General features: G+C 43.1%; 1 long non-coding RNA gene across 1 annotated transcript; it reads right to left on the bottom strand.

Annotated features, from left to right (window-relative positions):
* Positions 1 to 2,144: 2,144 nt before the first annotated feature.
* Positions 2,145 to 17,073, bottom strand: LOC137141518 (uncharacterized). Its single transcript, XR_010916655.1, has 3 exons — positions 16,961 to 17,073; positions 2,907 to 3,074; positions 2,145 to 2,426 (listed from the first exon to the last, which is right to left on the bottom strand). It is a non-coding gene; the product is annotated as an uncharacterized lncRNA (long non-coding RNA).
* Positions 17,074 to 22,259: the final 5,186 nt, after the last annotated feature.

Genomic DNA, 22,259 nt, shown 5'->3' with positions numbered 1-22,259 from the left:
GTAGGGATAGGATACAGAATGACCTAAACAAACTGGAGGATTGGGCCAAAAGAAATCTAATGAGGTTCAACAAAGAAAAGTGCAGAGTCCTCCACTTAGGAAGAAAGAATCCCATGCACAGCTATAGACTGGGGACCGACGAGCTGGGCAGCAGCTCTGCAGAAAAGGACCTGGGGGTAACAGTGGATAAAAAGCTGGATATGAGTCAGCAGTGTGCCCTGGTTGTCAAGAAGGCCAATGGCATATTGGGCTGCATTAGGAGGGGCATTGCTAGCAGGTCACGGGAAGTGATTATTCCCCTCTATTCGGCATTGGTGAGGCCGCATTTAGAATATTGTGTCCAGTTTTGGGCCCCCCAATACAAAAAGGATGTGGACAAGTTGGAGAGAGTCCAGCGGAGGGCAACAAAAATAATTAGGGGGCTGGAGCACAGGACTTATGAGGAGAGGCTGAGGGAACTGGGCTTGTTTAGTCTGCAAAAGAGAAGAGTGAGGGGGGATTTGATAGCGGCCTTTAACTACCTGAAAGGGGGTTCTAGGGAGGATGGGGCTAGGCTGTTCTCGGTGGTGGCAGATGACAGAACAAGGAGCAACGGTCTCAAGTTGCAGGGAGGGAGGTCTAGGTTGGACATTAGGAAAAAGTTTTTTACTAGGAGGGTGGTGAAGCACTGGAATGGGTTACCTAGGGAGGTGGTGGAATCTCCATCCTTAGAGGTTTTTAAGCTGCGGCTTGACAAAGCCCTGGTTGGGATGATATAGCAGAGGTTAGTCCTGCTTTGAGCAGGGGGTTGGACTAGATGACCTCCTGAGGTCCCTTCCAACTCTAATATTCTATGATTCTATGATTATCCCATTATACTTTTCTAATTTGGAAAGAGACAAGCAGCTGTAGCTCTAAAACGGCCATAGAGCATCTGATTTCTGCCAATTGCACCTTCCTCCCTACCAGCCCGTAACTATTCTTAGCTCCTATTGTAGTACACTGTTCCCAAGTTTCCTCCTTTCTCTTATATCTGAGGGGCTGATGCATCCTCACAGTGCACCGCTAAATACTCAGTATTTTCCAACAGTTACATAAATTGGTATCTGAAATTATAATCCCTGCAGTTTTCCTCTAGATTAAGGAGGTATCTGTGCTTTGTGGAAATAATTGGCAAAAGCGAACCCTTTAAGGCTTCTACCATATGAATGACTTGTGTAACTGATCTGCAAGGCTAAAAAACACAGGAAGGGGTTCTGCTGACTTGGTAAACACAAGGGTGAAAAATGAGGGGTGAGTAACATCCTCAAAACCACAGAAGTATTTTAGAAATCATTTTTAAAAAGCTGCCTTGGTCAATGCATGTGACCCCATCCTGAACACTTTACTTGGACAATGCTGAAGATTCCCCCCCACTGTCCTGGCAGGGGCATAGGGTTTGCCTCTTCACAGTGGAAGAGGGCGTGGTGCCGGCGCCCAAATATGGTGCATTCTAGGGATCCGTAACAACTCAGGGCTATCTATGCTGTCCCTGCACCAGTCCTGGGCCCCGTAATCTCGGCTCCTGTTGAGATAATAGAATCATAGAATATTAGAGTTGGAAGGGACCTCAGGAGGTCATCTAGTCCAACCCCCTGCTCAAAGCAGGACTAACCTAATACATTACTAGAGACTCGTATCACTGTCTCCTTCCCCAGTGTGACTCATGGCCTGTACGAGGAGGGTGTCAGGGGCCATAGATCTTGAGCACCGATTCATGTAAGTGCAAGCCTGCCATCCTTAAATTGCCAGAACTACAGGCTCAGCACTGCCAGAGGACTCCAGTCCTGGGGTCTGATCGGTGGAACTTCAGGTGCATGGTTTAAATAGAAGCAGGGAACCAGAGGAACAGGAAGTTGTTTGTGTATCTGGGTTTCCCCTGCTTAGGTCAACCTCCCCTTTGTTACCTGCTCCTGGCCTCCTGGTAACCTGACCCTGCCAGTCTGACACCTGACACGTTCTGACCACTATGTCATCATCAGGCTGGGGCCAGAGGGCCCCTCTAGGTAACAGAAGGGGAAGGAGAGGGCTCAGAGGTGGCATGATCTGACCTATCATTCTTAATCAAATACATGCCTATGCTTAGGATGTATACACTTAAGAGACTTTAAAAATGCCTTGTTTTATTTAAAGTTACAGAAGTGTAAGACTTACTGTTCTGCAAATTTGTTATAGGGGACTAGTTTTAAAAAAACACGACAGGAAATTTAACATGTATCTCTCAAGTCCTCCATTTCATAAAGCATAAAGCCACTTACTAAAAGTTAGGAAGTGCTGCAAATCCACCAGTCGTATTTTACTAGTGCTACATAAAATAGGGACCTGAGCCTTAAGTTCTTGCACCAACACAATAACAGGTCACACTTCTATAAATTCTCCCATCTGAAGATCTCCTTGTGCTTTGCAAACTATAAAGAAAGAGGAGAGAATTTATCAGATTGTACAGGTAGCTGGGGAGAATGAAGTGCCAGGAAGAATGTAGCCACATTTTCAGGGAGAGTCTAAAGAAGTAATTTTGCGAAGAGTTTTCCAGTATACTTTTTCCTGGCTACTTTTCCAGTGGCAACTTAGGCACCTATGGACTTCAGGCACCTTCGGGGCTAGGCAGCAATTGAGCAGTGGCTTTGTGAATGGCAGGGTGCCTAAATGTGGGACTTGGGCACCTAAAGCGGCAGCTAGGCACTTGGGTTCCCCTTGTGCATCCCACCCACAGGGTCAAAAACATCCCCAGCCCCAAATTCCACAAAGCCCAAGTAATCGGACAGGTGATCTCTGAAGCAACTAGTTCCTAAACTGTCAGGCTTTATAGATTAAAACCAACTGAACTGCCCTGAGAAACGAGTGCAGAGCACCATTGTTATGTGCACTCTGCCTGAAACACTGCTTACCTGCCAGGTGTCCTGTTCTCTACCAGGCAGAGCTTCCAGCTGAGCTCAAGAAGTAGAGAAAACAGGAAGGGTCACATCTGTCTTGCCAAACATCGATGGATAATCTGGTGCAGCTGCTGCTTTGTGTGCCCAGTTCTGGTGTCAACAATTCAAGAAGGATGTTGATAACTAGGAGAGGGTTTAGAAAAGGGTCACAAGAATGACTGACGGATTAGAAAACATGTGATATAGTGACAGACTCCAGGAGCTAAATCTATTTAGTCTAGCAAAGAGAAGATTAAGGGCTGACTTGATTACAGTCTATACATACCTACCATGCAGAACAAATATTTAGTAATGGGCTTTTTAAGCTAGCAGCGAAAGGTAGAACATGATCCAGTGGCTGGAAGTTGAAGCTAGACAAATTCAGACTGGAAATAAGGTGTACATTAACAACCGTGAGGGTAATTAAACATTGGAACAGTTTACCAAGGCTCGTGCTGGATTCCCTATTACTGGAAATTTTAAAATCCAGATTGGATGTTTTCTAAAAGATCTGCTCTAGGAATTATTTTGGGAACATCCTATGGGCCTATGTATTATTAGATTAACTTCTCTCCTCTCCTGTTTATGCCTAACTGTAGTTCAAGGTACTTAACAAGAATGTTAACAAATATATAAGCTAAGTCTCAGGCGAGGGAAGTCCCCTTAAAATCACTGTTGTCTCTCTCACACTTGTTTTTCTCAGACCTTACCATGAACTTGATCTAAAGCCCACTGAGGTCAACAGCAGGGGTGCCAATTAGGAGGGTTGGTGGGGGAAAATATTCCCCCTTCCAGGTTCTCGCTCTTGCTCAAAGTTCCATAGTCCAGGGAGGGACCACGGCCCAGCCACTTTTAAGCAGTGACCCTCTACTAAATCAGAATGGTAGCTGCTGGGGCAGTCTGGAGCATCACTCCAGCTTCATGGTCGCAACGCCACTGGAATCTGACCCAGCCGCCCCTCCGTAGAGATGGCAGGATGGCCTAGCCAAATTCCAGTGAGTGGCGTTGTAACATGGTTCCAGGGATCACACCACAATTCAGATCTGGCCTGGGTGCTCCATCTGGACAGAGGGGCCAAATGTCATCTACTGAGCATGTAACTCCAGGCAGCACTGACTCATGTGCCTCCCTGTAGGAGGATGGGGAGAAAGTAGTGAGGAGCAGAACAGGGTCCCTGCTGTCGGAGAGGCGGAAGGACAAGAATTTGCTCCCACTTCCTGCAAGAAATACTTCAATTGGCACCACTGGTCAAAAGGAATCTTTCCGTGGAGTGACTGTGCTTTGGATCAGGCCACCTCTTCTAGAAGTTACCAAATTCAGGCTCTCAGACCAAGAGGTGGGAAGCAAGTTCCAGAGTGAAGGTGGTCTCAGAGTGGAAATCCAACCCTTTTTCCCTTCTCTTTTAAATGAGCCATGTGGAGTTTGTTTTAGCGATGACTGCGAAAGGAGATGCAACATTTGGAATGTATTTGAAGGGTTTAACCACAGGAGCAATGGGACTCGTTTGTGTAGGACCGGCAGCTGTCAGTAGGAATGCAGGGATGCAACTGAGCAATGGAAATATGCTGAATATCAAGAATCATTTCCTGTTGGGAAGATCTATCATGGGATAGGCACCCAAATCAAATAACAGAAGTTCTGCTGCTTGAGTCCTTTTTCTACTGGGCTGGACAAAGCACAGGGACCAATCTTGCACTGGCACAGGGATGGGCTAGATGCCCTCACAGATCTTTCTTCCAGCTCTAATTTCTGTGGTTTTAATAATAAGAAAAAGGCAGGAGAAGCAAAATGACAGAAAATCTGATTTATATTCAGAGCTGTGCCTAGAGAAGACGTGTTCAAAGTTTGTTCCTTGACACAATGATAGGATCTGAAATGAGGGTAAGATTGTCACTTTTGTTTTTCCTTTGAAAATTCATGGAAAACTAGAAGTGAACAATGCCTGCCAATAATTTAAGAGCACAAGAAAATAAAAAGGTCTGACAATGTTGTTAATGACCACTTTCTTTTTCTCTAATAGTTACTTTTATAGTCCTATTTGCAATGGCTAAATAGAGGGCAATTTCCTGCTCCATATGTACTGCACCAAGGTTTGACTTCCTTTTAGCAATGCTGTAAGTTCTTCTGTAATGCTGGAAATGGCTTTATGAACCTAAGTAAATTCAGGGGGACCAATGGGCCTGTGGTGTTTTGGATGGAAACCAACCTGTTGGAGTGAATTTATAAAACTACTATTTTTTCCTTCAGTTCAAAGAAAAATATCCTCTCGAAAATACTGGGTCATGTTGGGTCCCAAACTCAGGTGAAGTGTGGTATAATTGACACTTGAAGTTTATTTGAAAGCCACATGCAAGATATATAATAATCTCCTGGAAAATTGGCAGTCGAAGCATTCTCATCCACAATACTGCCTCTAGATTTGCAGCACAAGAAAGGACAATTCATTACAACAGCTCATACAGCAGGTGGAAATCTTTCAAATTTTCCATCAACATGTTCCTCTTATTTTCATCAGCCCGCACAACCTTCAAAACGTCTTATATCAAAGCCCTGCACAGAACTAGCATGACAGGTATGGCAATTTCCTGCAATATCCTGAAAAAATCATATTGAATCAAGTGTATGTATTTTTGGAGTTCACTGTAATAAAATGCAAATGTTTATATATTATTGTTGGATTGTGTGGAATGTCTCTAGACAGAGGCATAATTTATAAATCCTGGTAAGTGCTGTGAGCTTCAAAGGAATAGTTGAAACAATGCAGTGTTCTTGTAGCTGTGTCAGTCCTAGGATATAAAGAGACAAGATGGATGAGGTAATATCTTTTACTGGACCAACTTCTGTTGAGAAAGACAAGTTGGTCCAATAAAAGATACTACCTCACCCACCTTGTCTCTCTAGCTGAAACTATGTGAATTTTTAAAGTAAGGTGGGTTTCCCAGGAAATCTCTAGGGGGAGGTGTATCCAAGTGCAAGTGTAAGAACCTCTAATTATGCAAGAACTCAGCCCTTTGAAGCTTGTTTGCTGATCACCTGTTACATGAGGACAGCTCCAAGACCCAAATGGTATAAAAAAGTGTCTCACAGATTTATGGCTGTGCTTGTTCTGAGCCCAGGTGGTTATGAACTTGTAACCACAGAAGAAAACCTGTGGTGGGTTTGAAGGACTGTTCCCCTGCCAGATCCTGTGTTGGAGAGGGGGTGATCTCTGGTAAGCTGATCAGCATGCGTTTAGGTTCTTTTATTGTTTGTTTATTTTAACCTTAAGAATAAATGTGCTTGCGTAGAAGGGAGCTGCGCAGTCATTTAATTGTGGGCATTTTCACTGTTTATCGCTTCTGAGGAAGGAATGCAAAGCAGGCCTGCTGAGGCAGTCTGACTTGCTGGGGACTTCACAGTATAGGGCAGCTGTGACACTGTATGATTAAAATATGACCATGCATATCATTGTTGCTACCACTATTATATAATCGCAGGAAATCTAATACAAAGTATGTCATGTACAGTATCAATGCAAAAGTTATGATTTGCTAAATATGATTATATTTATAAATTTTATATATTTATATACATGTATTATCTTGGTATCTGAAGATATCAATATGACTTTCCATCCGGATTTCAAATGTGTTTACTCCAGGGGTAACAGCTTATATCCAGTCTAGCTACATTGTGAATGAACAATGCCAGTTGATGGCCCATCAAAGGACATTTAGCTTTCACAATGGGCCATAGAAGTAGCTTATCCCCATCCCATGAGCCTTCCTGTGGAAGTTTTAGCCAATATGTGGGTAATGCTGCCTCCTATGACTCAAAGCATGCAAGGACATATGACTTGCTCACGTGACCCTGGACTCTATCTTGTGCCTGTAAATTTCCATAAGCTAAAACAAAGAGCATCTGCTAACATGGCAGAAGGTACATAAGGGCCTGAAAACATCTCTATTTTGTCTTCATTGCTGCCTCATTTCTCCGGACTGGATTTCTGTCACAAAAGCTCTAAACAAGGATTGATGACCCCCCCAAGCTGTTTGGATAATTTCCAGAGAGACTTTGTAAATTAGCAGTTTGCAAAGAAAGAACTTTGCAACTCAGTTTATCATCTTTACTTTAAAACTGACCTTTGGACTTTATTCTCATCTGTATGTATATGAGCTTTTAACCAATATTCTTTTTAATAAATATTAGTTTAGTTAATAAGCATTGGCTTTAAGCGTGTATTTGGGTGAGATCTGAAATATTCGTTGACCTGGTTGGTAATGTGCCTGATCCTTTGGGATTAGTAGAACATTTTTATATGATGGACAAAGAATTTCAGTAAACTCCATCATATTTGACTCAGCTGTCTGGGTAGAAGCCAGACAGCTGGATGGCTTTAAGAGAACTGTGTTTTGTCTTCTGAATATCTAGTGAGACAATCAGAAGCTGTTCGTTGCTGGCTTGGCATATTTTATGGAAGAATAACCACCAGCATTGGGGGTTTGCCTGCCCCTTTCTTTGCAGTTTACCCTAGTTTGAGCAATCTCAGCAGGACTCTCCTAGAGGCCAATGTCACAGCAGAGAACTGTGCAGCCTGGAAACACCCCGGTCACAAAAGGGAGAGATGCACATCTCCTCCCAAGAGAAGTGTTGGCGGGAAAGCTGGAAGGCTACATGTGCGTGCCCTGTGGACCATGGAGCAAGAATAGAGGTGCAGTTGCCCTGAACTGTAACAGCAAGCTTGTAGTTGAATTGCTGTTCCCCAAATAAGCCAGGATCCAGCTGAACTGCATATGCCTGCCTCTTCTAATTTATTAATACAACAGAATGTACATGCTGCTGTCACACTGCTTTCAGATCTCTTAAACACATTTTGTTCTGGTGGCCGCTTAGCTTCTAGGCTGGACCTTTTCTAAATACATTTAATTGATAACTCACTTTTCCCAGAAACTCAGAGCCATTAGGTTAAAAGATGGAAGATAATCGAAGGATTCGGTCCTGTCTGTAAGACAGTAGATCCTGCCTTGTAAAACAAAAGGATCTAAGATTGGGGTATTATCATGAGTAACAGACCTGCAAACTAAAATTGTCTTGCCCAGGCTGATGCACAAGGGTAGATGGAATTGTCTTAGTTCATATTAAATCAGCCTCCTGGTAATTTGAGGAGGAAAAGCACTTAAAAATAAAATCAACTGGAGAAATGAATTACTGAGCCTATGTGAGATGGCAGTTATGCATACAGTAATTGCATATGCTAGGAGTATGTAACATGAAAGATGAGAACTAATGGGATTATGTTACTTCTCAGGAGATTTTGAAGATTTATTAGAGGATCGGCTCATTTGGCTAAAAGCAGCATCAGCTATGAACGGCTGGAGTTAATAAACCAACTGTATATAAACAAAGGAGCTAATTCTGCAGGATGCTGAGCCACAGCAAGGCCCTTGAGCAGCGGGTGCTCAGCACCTGAGTTGATTGAGGCGTGAGCCTGATGTGCAACACCAGATTGGTCCCAGATAGTGAGGAGCACTAGATGGCTGTCATTGGGTCCGGAATGCAAGATAAAGCTGCTATAAAGATCCTGAGGAAGTGCTCAGAATTTGTCTAGTGGAGCTGCACTGGCAACGTCTCAGGTATTCAAAGGTCATGCCTTACTTCCATAAAATGGAACATTGCCACTACCCTCATAATGTGATTCAGAAAGACTACAGATACCAGCATGTAATACTGCTTTTTGAGCTAATTGATCATATATAACCTGACTGTCCTTGTAATTTTTTTTGTAGGCAGCAGCTCAGCACCTAAGAAATCCCTCTAGTCAGAGACTCAGGCAGTGAGAAACTTCTACTTGTGAAATGCACAACTTCTAAAAAGAACTGCACCACAACTATCAATACAGCATTTCTCCCAGTGTCTAATGGCCTATACATTCTGTTAAGCAGAACTTCTAAGGCTGTCTCAGGAATGCCATCTGCTGACTTTCAGTAATATTTCAACATTAATGGGTTGCTCTTGCTATTACTTTTTCCTTTTATTTGGAGGAAGGGGGACTGCAGAATTTAAGAGACGGAACCAATATAGTTCTAGTATTGGCCAACAAGTAGCTGCACCACGGTTAAGGTTGCAAAATGATTTCTGTTAATAACTGAATTTTCAGTCCTCCTGACAAGGAAATATACAGAGCTATGGTCTTGAAAATTGTCCATTAAAATTCTGTGCCCAGCTTAAGATGCCTAAGGTTTATTTTTTAGAGATGGTACTTGCAACTCCCATTGAATTCTCTGAAAAATCAAGCTGCAAGTGACATAAAATGAGTGCACACAAATTGAGACATCCAAAATTAATGGACACTTCAAAATGTTGGCTTTCAATCTCTTTGTGCCTCAATTCCCTATCCTTAAAATGGTGATAATAATGCTTGCTTACATTTGTAAAGTGCATTGAGATCTATGGATGAAAAGTGTGATATTCTAACTTATCATCAGGTGACTGATTTTGCAAAAGTCCCATGTATTTATTTAGCGGTTTGGGGCAGGGATTGTCTTTGGTTCTGTTTGTACAGGGCCTAGCACAGTGGGATTATGGTCTATGACTGGGACTCCTATATGCTACTGCAACATGAATAACTAATAATAATAAATAGCTTTAGCAGTTAAGCATATCTAGTGCTCTGGCTGCCTTACATAATTTAAAACCACAAACTTAAACCAAATCAAATTTATACAACACTACATTCCTTCATCTCTAGTATTAAGTCATTTGAACAATCAAGTTATCACTAATTCCTTCTAAACCTGTTATGCAAAACTAGAACTTTAATTTCTAAACCCACACTAAACTGTTTGGAAATTAAAAAGAATGCCTAAAAAAGAATCAGTTGCCTAATGCTTAAGTAAAAGGAAAAGGTAACCCAATCTATAATTTCTATAACTTGAAATGTCATTGGCATTCTGAAAGGAAATACTTGCCTTAATGCAAAATCTACTACTCTGTTTTTTCTAATATGCATATTAATTGCTATCAAACAACTGATGCAGTGTGTTCAGGTTAAGTCATCTTAATTAAGTCAGTTTAATCCTCTGCAAGCTTGCAAAAGTAATTATACTGCAATTCCCTCTAACCCTGTCTAATCAAGATTTCATTTTGTTCATATGCCACTCCTGAGGCTGGGTGACTTTTCTTCTTGCATATCAGGCACCCTGAATACAACGTGTTTCTTTGTTAGCCAAAATGAGCCTTTACTGCTTTGATCAGATCTTCATAACAGACTGTGTGTGAACTCTTGTCTCCTGGATTAGCCCAGTTAAAAATAAATAAATAAAACCCAACAAATTCATGGCACAGTCAATGCTGATAGCCAGGTTTTACTGAATTGGAAGCAACGAAGGGCAGGCCATATTCACATGCATATATATTTCCTAGCTTTGGCCTATGTGGCCTCACAAAGGCAGAGATGGCTTTATGCACTGTACTATCCCTTTGTCTACATTCTGAACAGAATTTGCTGCCATGTACTCATTCCTGACCGTCCTCCTGTACACTCCATGGTGCTTAATCCCATCCTGTATTGTATCTAGACAGATCTATCTGCCTGATCCATTTGATCTAATCTATTGTTATTTGAGCTATCTAATCTAGGTAGCATGGTCTAGTGGATAGGGGACTGGACTGGGAGTCAGCCAAATTTAGTTTAAATCAAGTGGCAGAGACTTCTGCTTTAGAGTAAAATGTTTGAATTCCAATCCACTTATGATCCTGAAGTCCTCAGCAAGTCACACCAAATCACTCCCTCCTTGAATCTCTATTTCCATTTGTATCTGGTCCTTCTCACAAAATCCTTTTCCAAGTCAAATGTCCATTTGATCCTCAGCCTTTCTGCTGTAGCTGCCATTGCAGATGGCTAATTATCAGTCTCAGATAGCAGGATTAATTTCTTACTTTCTTATAGGATGGGGAAAACAGGAACACAAGGCCATGGGATGGTATCAAATATATTTTCATGGCATCCTTGTGATCCTGCAGGAAACTGACCCATGGCACTATTATTAGAAGATCTCCCAGCAGAGAAGTTGGGATTGTAACATTTTTGTAGCCCTCCTTCTGGGGAACAGATGATATTGATTTGTTTTCTAAGCAATGAAAAAGGAAGTATGATTAGAAAATATGTAACTTCTTAAAGGAGGGCAGATCATGAGCCTTTCAACCTTGACAGAGTGATCTTTGAGACGGTTTACTGCAAATTTCTTCTTAACCTTAATATTTCCTTATCTCTCTCTTTTCCTTATATATTTAATTTCTGTCTCTGTATAAACCTGGCTCTTTGAAAACCTTTTCTAACCCAGATTATACAACCTAGGTATATTAACACGGAAACAATTATTTTTGAAAAGGGCCATTTTCTATTTACTTCCTGGCTGTCTTAGTGATCTGTTACGAGACTGGCATAGAGTTTGCCTTGTTCCTGCGTTAGGGAAGGGATACATTTTTATTGACTTTACGTTCAGCACCTATATTATGTTCTAATGAAATACTGCAATGTTTTACATAACCTGTTCTATCCAAAGAGCACAAATCACTTTTGAAATATTAATGACATCCCCCAAGTGAGCTGGTAGGCGTGGCTGTTCAAAGAAGAACAAACAAAGGTCTGGAGAGGTGAAGGCCCAAACTTTCAAAAGTGGAGTCTAAAGTTGGTTGCCCAAGTTTAAACCAGTAGGGCATGATTTCCACCTGTGCTGAGCATCCACAATGAGAATTGCAGGTGCTTAGTACTTAGGCCATTTGCATTTCGGCGCCGAACTTCAGACACCGCCATGTGAAAACGATGGATGTCGTCCCTTTGTCCTTAAGTGACCGTCAATACAAAGAAGGCTTCCATGTCAGCCAAGCACTTTGTCATGTGCTCACCTTAAAGTAGGTGAGTCATTCCAATGAAATAATTGAAGTCAATGGAACTACTTATGAGCTTATTGATGAGTACACAAGGAAGTACTTTGTGAGCCAGGTTGTCAGTGATCCTTGGGCAACAGTGAAAGGCGGAGGGCATAAAAACCTCCCTATTCTTCTGTGCTCTGTTCCAGTGCCTAAACAAATACTTTGCCTCAGTTTTCAATAATGGTAATGAGGAGCTTAGGGGTAGTGGCAGGGAGGCTAATGGGAATGAGGATATGAAAGTAGAAATGACCACATCGAGGTGTAAATCAAACAGTTTAATGGGACCAAACCAGGGGGCCCGGATAATCTCCATCCAAGAATATTAAAGAACTGGCACATGAAATTGCACGCCCAATATCCAGGATTTTTAATGGATCCATAAAACGAGAGTTGTACCCTATGACTGGAGAATTGCTAATAGAGTACCTATTTTTAAGAAAACGGAAAAAAAAAGTGATCCGGGAAACTATAGGCCTGTTAGTCTGAGCTCACTTGTATGCAACGTCTTGGAACAAATTTTGAAAAAAAAAGTAGTTAAGGGCATAGAGGTAAACGGTAAATGGGATAAAATACAACATGGCTTTATAAAAGGTAGATTGTTTCAGACTAACCTGATCTCTTTCTTTAAGACAACTGATTTTTTTAGACAAAGGAAATGCTCTAGATCTAATCTACCTAGATTTCAGTAAGGCATTTGATACAGTTCTCCAGTTTAACTAATAATTTCCCATGTGGAAGATGGGGATTAATATGAAAACTGAAAGGTGGATAAAGAACTGGTTAAAGGGGGAGCTACAGAAGGTCACACTGAAAAGTGACCTGTCAGGTTGGAGGGAGGTTACTAGTGCAATTTCTCAGGGATCAGTCTTGGGACCTACTTTTTATATAACATTTGTATTAATGAGGTCGCCACAAAAAGTGGGTGTGTGTTAATAAAATTTGCAGATGACACAAAGTTGGGAGGTATTGCTAATACAGAGTAGGACTGGAATATCATACGAGAAGATCTGGAGATTTTGAAAACTGGAATAATAGAAATGGGATGAAATGTAAGAGTGTAAAGTGCAAGGTCATTCACTTAAGGACTAACAACAAGAATATTTGCTGCAAACTGGGGACTTATCAGTTGGAAGCAACAGAGAAGGAGAGACCTGGGTACATTTTTTGATTACAAGATGAATGAGCTGCCAATATGATATAGCCATGAAAAAGGTTAATGCAATCCTATGATGCATGAGGTGAGGTGTTTCCAGTAGAGATAGGGGAGTGTTAGTACCATTATACAAGGCATTGATGAGACCTCATCTGGAATTCTGTGTGCAGTGCTGGTCTCCCATGTTTAAGAAAGATGAATTCAGATTGGAACAGGTACAGAGAAGGGCTAGTAGGATGATCAGAGGAATAAAAAGCCTACCTCATGTGAGGAGACTCAAGGAGCTTGGTTTGTTTAGCCTAACCAAACCAAGACTGAGGGGAGATATGATTGCTCTCTATAAATACATCAGAGGGATAAATACCAGGGAAGGAGAGGAGTTATTTAAATTAAGTGCCAACACTGACACAAGAACAAATGGATATAAACTTGCCAAGAACAAGTTTAGGCTTGAAATTAGGTGGAGGTTTCTACCCATCGAAGGAGAGATGTTCTGGAGCAGCCTTCCAAGGGGAACAGTGGGGGCAAATAATCTAGCTGACTTCAAGACTGAGCATAATCAATTTATGGAGGGGATGGTATGATGAGACTTCCTACAGTGTTATGTAGCCAATCTGTGACTAGTAGCAGCAAATATTCCAAATGGCCAGTAATGGGACACTAGATGGGGAAAACTCTGAGTTACAACAGAGAATTCTTTTCCACGTGTCTGGCTGTAGGGTCTTGCCCACATGCTCAGGATTCAACTGACCACCATATTTGGAGTTGGGAAGGAGTTTCCCCCTGGATCAAATTGGCAGAGGGACCCTGAGGGTTTTTGTCTTCCTCTGCAGGAGGTGACACAAGTCACTTACAGGTTTAAACTAGTGTGAATGGCGAATTCTCTGTAACTTAAAGCCTTTGAATCCTGATCTGAGGACTTCAGTAATTCAGCCAGAGGTTATGGGTCTATTTACAGGAGTGGGTGAGGTTCTGTGGACTGCAATGTGTAGAAGGTCAGAGTAGATGATCATGAATCCCATGCACAGCTACAGACTGGGGACCGACAAGCTAGGCAGCAGTTCTGCAGAAAAGGACCTGGGGGTAACAGTGGATAAGAAGCTGGATATGAGTCAGCAGTGTGCTCTGGTTGCCAAGAAGGTTAATAGCATATTGGGCTGCATTAGTAGGAGCATTGCGAGCAGATCGCGGGAAGTGATTATTCCCCTCTATTTGGCATTGGTGAGGCCGCATTTGGAGTATTGTGTCCAGTTTTGGGTCCCCCACCACAAAAAGGATGTGGACAAGTTGGAGAGAGTCCAGTGGAGGGCAACAAAAATTATTAGGAGGCTGGAGCACAAGACGTATGAGGAGAGGCTGAGGGAACTAGGCTTGTTTAGTCTGCAGAAGAAAAGAATGAGGGGGAATTTGATAGCAGCCTTTAACTACCTGAAAGGGGGTTCCAGGGAGGATGGGGCTAGGCTGTTCTCAGTGGTGGCAGATGACAGAACAAGGAGCAACAGTCTCAAGTTGCAAGTGGGGAGGTCTAGGTTGGACAAAAAGTTTTTCACTAGGAGGGTGGTGAAGCACTGGAATGGGTTACCTAGGGAGATGGTGGAATCTCCATATTTAGAGGTTTTTAAGCTGCGGCTTGACAAAACCCTCGCTGGGATTATTTATCTGAGGTTAGTCCTGCTTTGAGCAGGGGGTTGGACTAGATGACCTCCTGAGGTCCCTTCCAACTCTATGATTCTATTATTCTATGATGGCCCCTCTGGCCTTAATGTTTGAGTTTGAGATCCTCCATTTAGCCACATGAATATCTTGGAAGATTAATTAACAAATATAATTGCTACTGCGTCCCTTTTATTGGGGCATCATAGGAGGAATGATCATCACATCTGTATTTAATGTTTGTATAGCTACAGCTGCCCAAATTCAGATTGGGCTCCTTTGTAGTAGGTTTTATAGACATATTAGAAATTGTAGTCCCTGCCCTAAAAAGCTTTTCTATCTAAGAGTTAGATTCCAATATCCTTACTCCCATTGAAGAATTCCAAGGGTATTCCCACTGAAGTATTCCTACTGACTGAGGACGGGGTAGGCCAATTACTCAATGGGGTGGGAAAAACAATAACAGAAAATGTGGAAATGGCAGAAGTGCTAAATGACTTTGTTTCGGTTTTTACCAAAAGGAAAAGGGCAAATATAGTACCTATTGATAAAAAGGGGAATCAGGACCAACCAGGGAATTACAGACCAGTCAGCTTAATTTCAGTACCCAGAAAGGTAATGGAGCAAATAATTAAGCAGTCAATTTGCAAACACCTAGAAGATAAGAATGTGATAAGTAACAGTCAGCATGGATTTGTCAAGAACAAATCATGTCAAACCAACCTAAGATTTCTTTGACAGGGTAACAAGCCTTGTGGATGGGGGGAAGCAGTAGATGTGGTATATCTTGACTTTAGTAAGGCTTTTAATACTGTCTCACATGACCTTCTCATAAACAAACTAAGGAAATTTAACTTAGTTAGAGCTAAGGTGGTTGCATAACTGGTTGGAAAACCATTCTCAGAGAATAGTTATCAGTGGTTCACAGTCAAGCTGGAAGGACATATCAGGTGGGGTCCTGCAGGGATCAGTTCTGGGTCTGGTTCTGGTTCGGTTCAATGATTTAGATAATGGCATAGAAAATACACTTACAAAGTTTGCAGACAATACCAAGCTGGGAGGGGCTGCAAGTGTTTTAGAGAATAGGATTAAAATTCAAAATGATCTGGACAAACTGGAGAAATGGTTGAAAGTATATAGGATGAAATTCCGTAAGGACAAATGTAAAGTACTCCACTTAGGACGGAGCAATCAGTTGCACACTTACTAAATGGGAAATTACTGCCTATGAAGGAGTACTGTGGAAAGGGATCTGAGGGTCATAGTGGATCACAAGCTAAATATGAGTCAACAGTGTAACACTGCTTCAAATCCCCCTCCTCCGCATCATTCTGGGATGTATTAGCAGGAGTATTGTAAGCAAGATACAAGAGATAATTCTTCCGCTCTATTCTAAGCTGATTAGGCCTCAAATGGAGTATTGTGTCCAGTTCTGGGTGCCACATTTCAGGAAAGATGTGGACAAATTGGAGTATGGTCAGAGAAGAGAAACAAAAATGATTAAAGATCTAGAAAACACGACCTATGAGGGAAGATTGAAAAAATTGGGTTTGTTTAGTCTGGAGAAGAGAAGTCCGAGGGGGGACGTGATAATAGTTTTCAAGCACATAAAAGGTTGTTACAAGGAGGAGGGAGAAAAATTGTTCTTGTTAAGCTCTGAGGATAGGACAAGAGACAATCGACTTTAACTGCAGCAAGGGTGGTTTAGGTTGGACATTAGGAAAAACTTCCTAACAGTTGAAGTAGTTAAGCACTGGAATAAATTGCCTAGGGAGGCTGTGGATTCTCTGTCATTGGAGATTTTAAAGAGTAGGTTGGACAGACTTGTGTCAGGGATAGTCTAGATAATGCTTGGTCCTGCCTTGAAGGTAGGGGACTGGACTAGAAGACTACGGGGCTTGTACACCCCATCCCCCTTTTGGACTGCAGGGAAGGGGCATTGTGGCCCCATGGTTGGGTCTAATGGTCCACCCTGCACTTCAGGGCTGCATAGCCTAGTGGCCAAAGTCAGCATGGCTGCCCTAGCCATCAGGGCTGCGTGGCCTAGTGGCCAGAGTCAGCATAGCTACCCTAGCCATCAGGGCTGCGTGGCCTAGTGGCCAGAGTCAGGGGGTGATGGGCTGCCACCCGAGGGTGGGGGCAACTAGTGTAGGGGGACCCAGGCCCTTCCTGCTCCACTGGGTCCCAGCCCAATGTTCTGGTAGTAGCAAAGGGATCGCCCCTAGGCCAGCAGGGGTCCAGCCGAAACATATTGCCTAGTTCCCAGTTCCACAAACAGACCAAAGTCTAATACTCCTGGGTTACTTCCTACCCTGTTTTCCAGTGTCAAGGTCCATAGTCCTCCTGGGTCAGCTGGTGAAGCTCCCAGCGACTCCATTACCTCTTCAGCTCCTGCAGACTGTGGGGTGCCAGCCTGGGTTGCAGTATCTTTAGCCTCCACAGTCTGGGGCTCTGGCAGCTCCCAGACAGAAGCATACAAGGTGCATCCTCCCTCCTGGGCTGCTCTCTTTTGTACTGAGGCTGCAGGTGGAGCATGCGCAGTAGAGTCGAGGGGGCGTGGCCTGCTGGGCTCATAGAGTGGGATTAACCCCTGCCGGTCCAGTGCAGGGTTTGTACACCCTGTCACAGACCTCGTGAGGTCCTTTACAGTCCTACGAGTCTATGATTCTAGGAAGTCATTGGGACCATTCATACAATAAGGTGCTACCCAGCATGACCGAGGGCAGCTCACGGGCTTCTGTGCACTTTTGTTTATTGCCCGTCACCTGACTTTTACTAAAAATACCTGTGACAAAATCTTAACCATAACTATGTCCAGATGAAGGAATCTATAAAATGTGCACGCCCATTTTACAGATAGACGCAGGCAGGGTGTTGAATTAGCGTGGCCGTTAATCACCTAGCAAAGCAGTGTCAGAGCCAGGAAGAGAACTCGGGAATCCCCAGCTCTATGCCCTGAAAATCACTTTCTGAGCATTTATTTTTTATAAACCAAAGCAGAAACCTTTTTAGCAGCTTGCAGTACATGAGTGTAAAGGGCCTGACACTGCAAGGCTACATCCTGCACAGGTGCCTAAATGTCCTCAGCATCAGTGGGAGGTGAGGGTGCCCAGCACCTTCCAGGATTGGGCCCAGAGTCAGATACCATGGCAGGGAAAAAATTACAATTGTTTTTATCTGTGGCTTCTATAATAGTTCCTTGTTCCAACATTCAGAGTCCAGTTCTATTTCTTTGGCTAAAAGAGTAAACTGGAGCCCCTGGGGGAGACCATTACCACACAGGTTTTAGCTAGATCCTGCTCCCAAAGCAGCAGTTAAGTGCTGCTGCTTTTCAAAGCGTGTTTGCTTCAGATAGGTAGCCATGGGAAAAATGCCCTGTAGAAACGGAACTGCACATCATCGAGAAGCATTAATATGCAGCGTCGTCTTTGGGAGTCAAGAGTGCAGGACTCAGATTGAAATGCGGCAGTTTTCTGTTATCCAAGAATGAAAAAAATGGCAAAGGGATGTCAGCATTTGTCAGGGGCTGAATGACAAGAGAAGGGCAGCAATGTGTCATTCCGGCAGCTAGTCAAAGATTCCAGCCGAGTGTCAGAGCAACTGCTGTCACTCAGCCATTGTGAAATGTGACTGGTTACACACATCCACACCCCTTCTCATACCCTGCGCACACACTGGTGATAAGAAAGTACACACTGGTAAGAAAGTACACACACTCTGTCTGTCTGTCTGTCTCTCTCCATTTAGATACGCCCATGCAGTATGAATGGAAGGCTATGAAGTATATATTTTTAAAAATAATTTAGCATAGCTTTGTTCTGCCAATAGGATAAAAATCCCATTTTTAAGCAGAAGATGAACTTTCCTTTCAGTTTAATATAACCTAGCATGGTAAAATTGACATGGCACATACTGGTTGTTATCACTTTCTGTTTATTTTTCTGATTTAAATGTTTGAGATTCTCTTTTATTTTTATTTTTTTTCCTTTTCAAATCCCTCTGTCACTCTCACACACACAGTTTTATATTATTATTTGTATTAGTAACCTAGGGTCTAATCCTGCTTGCACTGAGTAAAATGCTAAAACTCTCTTTAGTTTCACTGTTGCAAGATCAGCATTAGATTTAGGAGGAATTTCCATTCTCTAGATACAAAGTATATGATGAATTAGATGTTAAAGTTTAATTGGTGCTAGTCTGTTGACAAGAGAAATTTCTCCGAGTGCGCAACCAAAAGATAGCCTTACTGTTAAACAGGTGGACAGTAAGTAATGAATTCAAGTGGTTTGGTTTAGTGTTTTAAAGAGAATCAGAGGCTTGTAACCTATTATTTTATACCATTGCCACTGCAAAGCCTACGCTGGCTATAGAATTTCTTTTTGAATTAGTGCTGCACTCTGCTTTTGCTAGCCTTTATTTTTTCACAAGTGCTTCTGGGTCTGATTTTTCTTACAGGAATATGAGATGTTGGCTCTGACAGCATCAAACCATACTTGATGGGTTACAACTAGAACCTTTTCCCCCTTCACTATGTAAGCAGGGTCTGAATGAGCTCTCTCCTGACATCTAGTGATGCTCTGGGGGAAAAAACCTCAGGGGCAGACCGTGTTTACATAGACACGCCTACTCTGCCTAGGTGCGCAGCGTGATTGATCAGCTTTGCCAAAACCATTCATTTTGGCTGATGTTGGGTTACAAATCACTTTAGTATCTGAATGCAGGGGACAATTCAATGTCGTTATTCTTACTGTATGAGGAAAGAGCAGCAGAACTGGGCGTAGCATGCCCTGATTGAGGGGGTTTCCCTAAACTGAGCCTCAATTGCTGCCCAAATCCCAGGGAACTTGAAAGGGGGTGGGGACAAGTGTTCATACCTGGTGGTGTGGTCTCTACTATTTGATCTGCCCCTCTCCAGTGTTTGCAGACAGCTGATTAGACTCAAAGGAGAGTCATTGTTTTCTGTTCAGTGTTTACCAGGCTGAATCCCTGAGAAACAGGTATAGCCCTTAGACCTGGTGTAGGGACAGTAGTGAAATGAGAGGCAATGTGAATGCACCTCTGAACTCTGGGTCTTTGCTACCCAAGGACCGCCAACCGTGAGTGGGGTGCAGCAGGGGGAGATGGGAGTGATGTCTTAAAGGAATATTCATTCATTGGACTTTCCCACTGCAAGGTGTGAAACTGAGGCAAAGGATGCTGCCCAATGCACTGTGGGGATTGGGGATTTGCTTATGGATGCATGCTTCTGAATGTGATTGTAGTGTTTTCCCAAACTGATGCTTGATTCCCTTTTAGTAAAAGTTCTCTTTTGTCATACGCAGAATCAGTGCTTGAGAGTGGGGAAATAATGCCTCTTACAAGCACCCACGGGTGGTAAGTTTTTCCAGATTACTGGGTTGGGGCTGGAGGCGGTTCTATTCTGCATTGTTAAGAGGAACCTCTACATATTGAACCCAACCCTGTTTGCGGCTGACTCCACCTGGCAGAAGGGTTACAGTGATGTGCCATGTGAAATCTTAGTAGTGGTGATGACTTGTAATGGCACTATTGACAAATCATAGCATAATGAAGATGCTGAGCCCTCCCTTCTGGGTTGAGTAGAAGCAGTTGCCAGGGCTACCAAATTGTGGTGGGTTTCTGCAGTAAGATTTTCCAGGTCCTTGATAACTAAATGATCGGCTCATTATGCTCTGAGGAGAATGCAGCGTGTTCATTCCAGTGAACTCGCAATTTTTCATTAATACCAAGCTCCCCTTTGTACCTGGTCATATGATTAAAGTATCCAGTCCCCAGCCTATACAGTACACATCCCGGTTCCATCTCACTTACGCCGTCATTTTGGACAGCAGCAAAAGTGCTTCTGGGCCCAGTCAGAAGAGCAAGGAAGTGCTATAAAACCCTACCTTTAGGAAATATGGTTAGCTCCAAGCACCATCAATTTCTGAAAGATTATCAGATGAATTGTTTTTCACCTGTGATGGTTGATTGGGCCAGTATCCTTTAATGTCAAGTTTCACCATTATGACTATATTTTAAAATCACTACGCATTTTATGTTATTATTTTAATACATATTATTTGTTGTGGGTGCCAGCTATCGCTAAGGTTGGATTCCAATTTCCATTCCATTTAAATCATCACTTAGGAGCTGAAAGTTTCCATGCTTAGTTTCAACCCACAGAAGATTGGGGAATAAAAAAAAAAGATGTAGCTAATGTAGTGGAGAATAAGACATTTGTGCTTGTGCGATGGGGCCTGCTTGCCTCGCACTGGTTTGCCATGGGCTAACTCTACTTCACGGCCTGAGGAGGTCAGGCTCTCCTGACCCTGCTGAGCATGCTCCGGCTGGAGAACAGGTATAAGAGGGAGCGACACAGCCCAGTCTAGGCTGACCACTCAAGAGGGAGGATGAAGCCTGCCTGCTGCAATCAGGGAGCCACTGAACCTCCGGACCGTGGAAGTCAAATGCCTTGAGACCCTAGCAGACCTCAGGACTACATGGGACACCCAGGAATGGCGGGACCTAGTGGGAACCATCCCAGCCGAGAAAGCCTCAGACCCTGAAGATGAGCAGACAGCCACCGAGGAGGCAGGGTAGGAAGTAGCCCAGGGGGCTGGCTTCTAAGCCGGATGATATCAGTGTCTTGAGGTTAGATCCTGGCTGGCCAGAGGCAAATCTCACTACCACTGTCAGGGCCCTGGGCTGGGACCTGGTGGATCAGGGAGGGCCTGGGTCCCCTTACCCTAGTCACCACCCACCTCTGGGAGGTGGCCCAGTCCCCTCCAGACATCAGGCCACAAGCCCTGAAAACAAGGGCATATTGACTCTAACCCCTAGTCCTCGCAGCCTTAAAGACAAGAGCAGCCATATTGAGACTAACTCCTAACCCTTACAGCCTTGGAGACAAGGACAGCTATGTTGACTTTGGCTCATAGGCCACACTGTCTTGAGCCAAGGGCAGTGGTAAAGACCTAATCCTTTAGGCCTTTTGGCCCCTGCATAGTTGCCCCCCTATAACTAAAAGGGTCAGGGGACACAGCCACAGAGCTCCAGTGACCCCCATCTGTCCCTAGGAGGGGGATGGGTCCGCTTGCTCTGCGACAGCTTGGATAACTCTAAAGCTATCATTTCAAACTCCGCTTGTTTTGTACACCTCACAGAGATCTATACAAGCAATTCAGGTGAGAGGAAATTTGGTTTAATAGTTTTAAAGTTTTGAATATTTACAGTCAGCACTAATGCTCATGCACATTATTTTGCTGGCCGTTTTTATAATGATTTTTAAAGACTCATTTATTGAGGAGGGTGTAGTTAAAGACCTCATCTTCAGCTTACAAAGCAAAAAGAGGGAAGATTTGTAAATTCTGCGATTCAGTAGTTCCATAGCAAAGAACTTTTGAATTAATTAAGCTTTGCAACACCATTGAGAGGTAGGTATCATTACATCCATTGCATAGATGGGTGAATTGAGATGAAAACGGACTCATGGTTCTGTTTTTCAGCCTCTAGACACATTTATTCCTTACATGTTCCTCCTCCAACAGGAGCGCCATAGATTATCTAAGACATTCCCTGACACAAGATCTTCTTTGTCTCCATATTCCTTTTGT

Source organism: Emydura macquarii, unplaced genomic scaffold, assembly GCF_026122565.2.
Source record: "Emydura macquarii macquarii isolate MOO-44397 ecotype Brisbane River unplaced genomic scaffold, CSIRO-AGI_Emac_v2 contig_369, whole genome shotgun sequence".
Lineage (NCBI taxonomy): Eukaryota > Metazoa > Chordata > Testudines > Chelidae > Emydura > Emydura macquarii.
The sequence above is the reverse complement of the archived record's forward strand: the minus strand, read 5'-3'. Positions and strand labels throughout refer to the sequence as shown.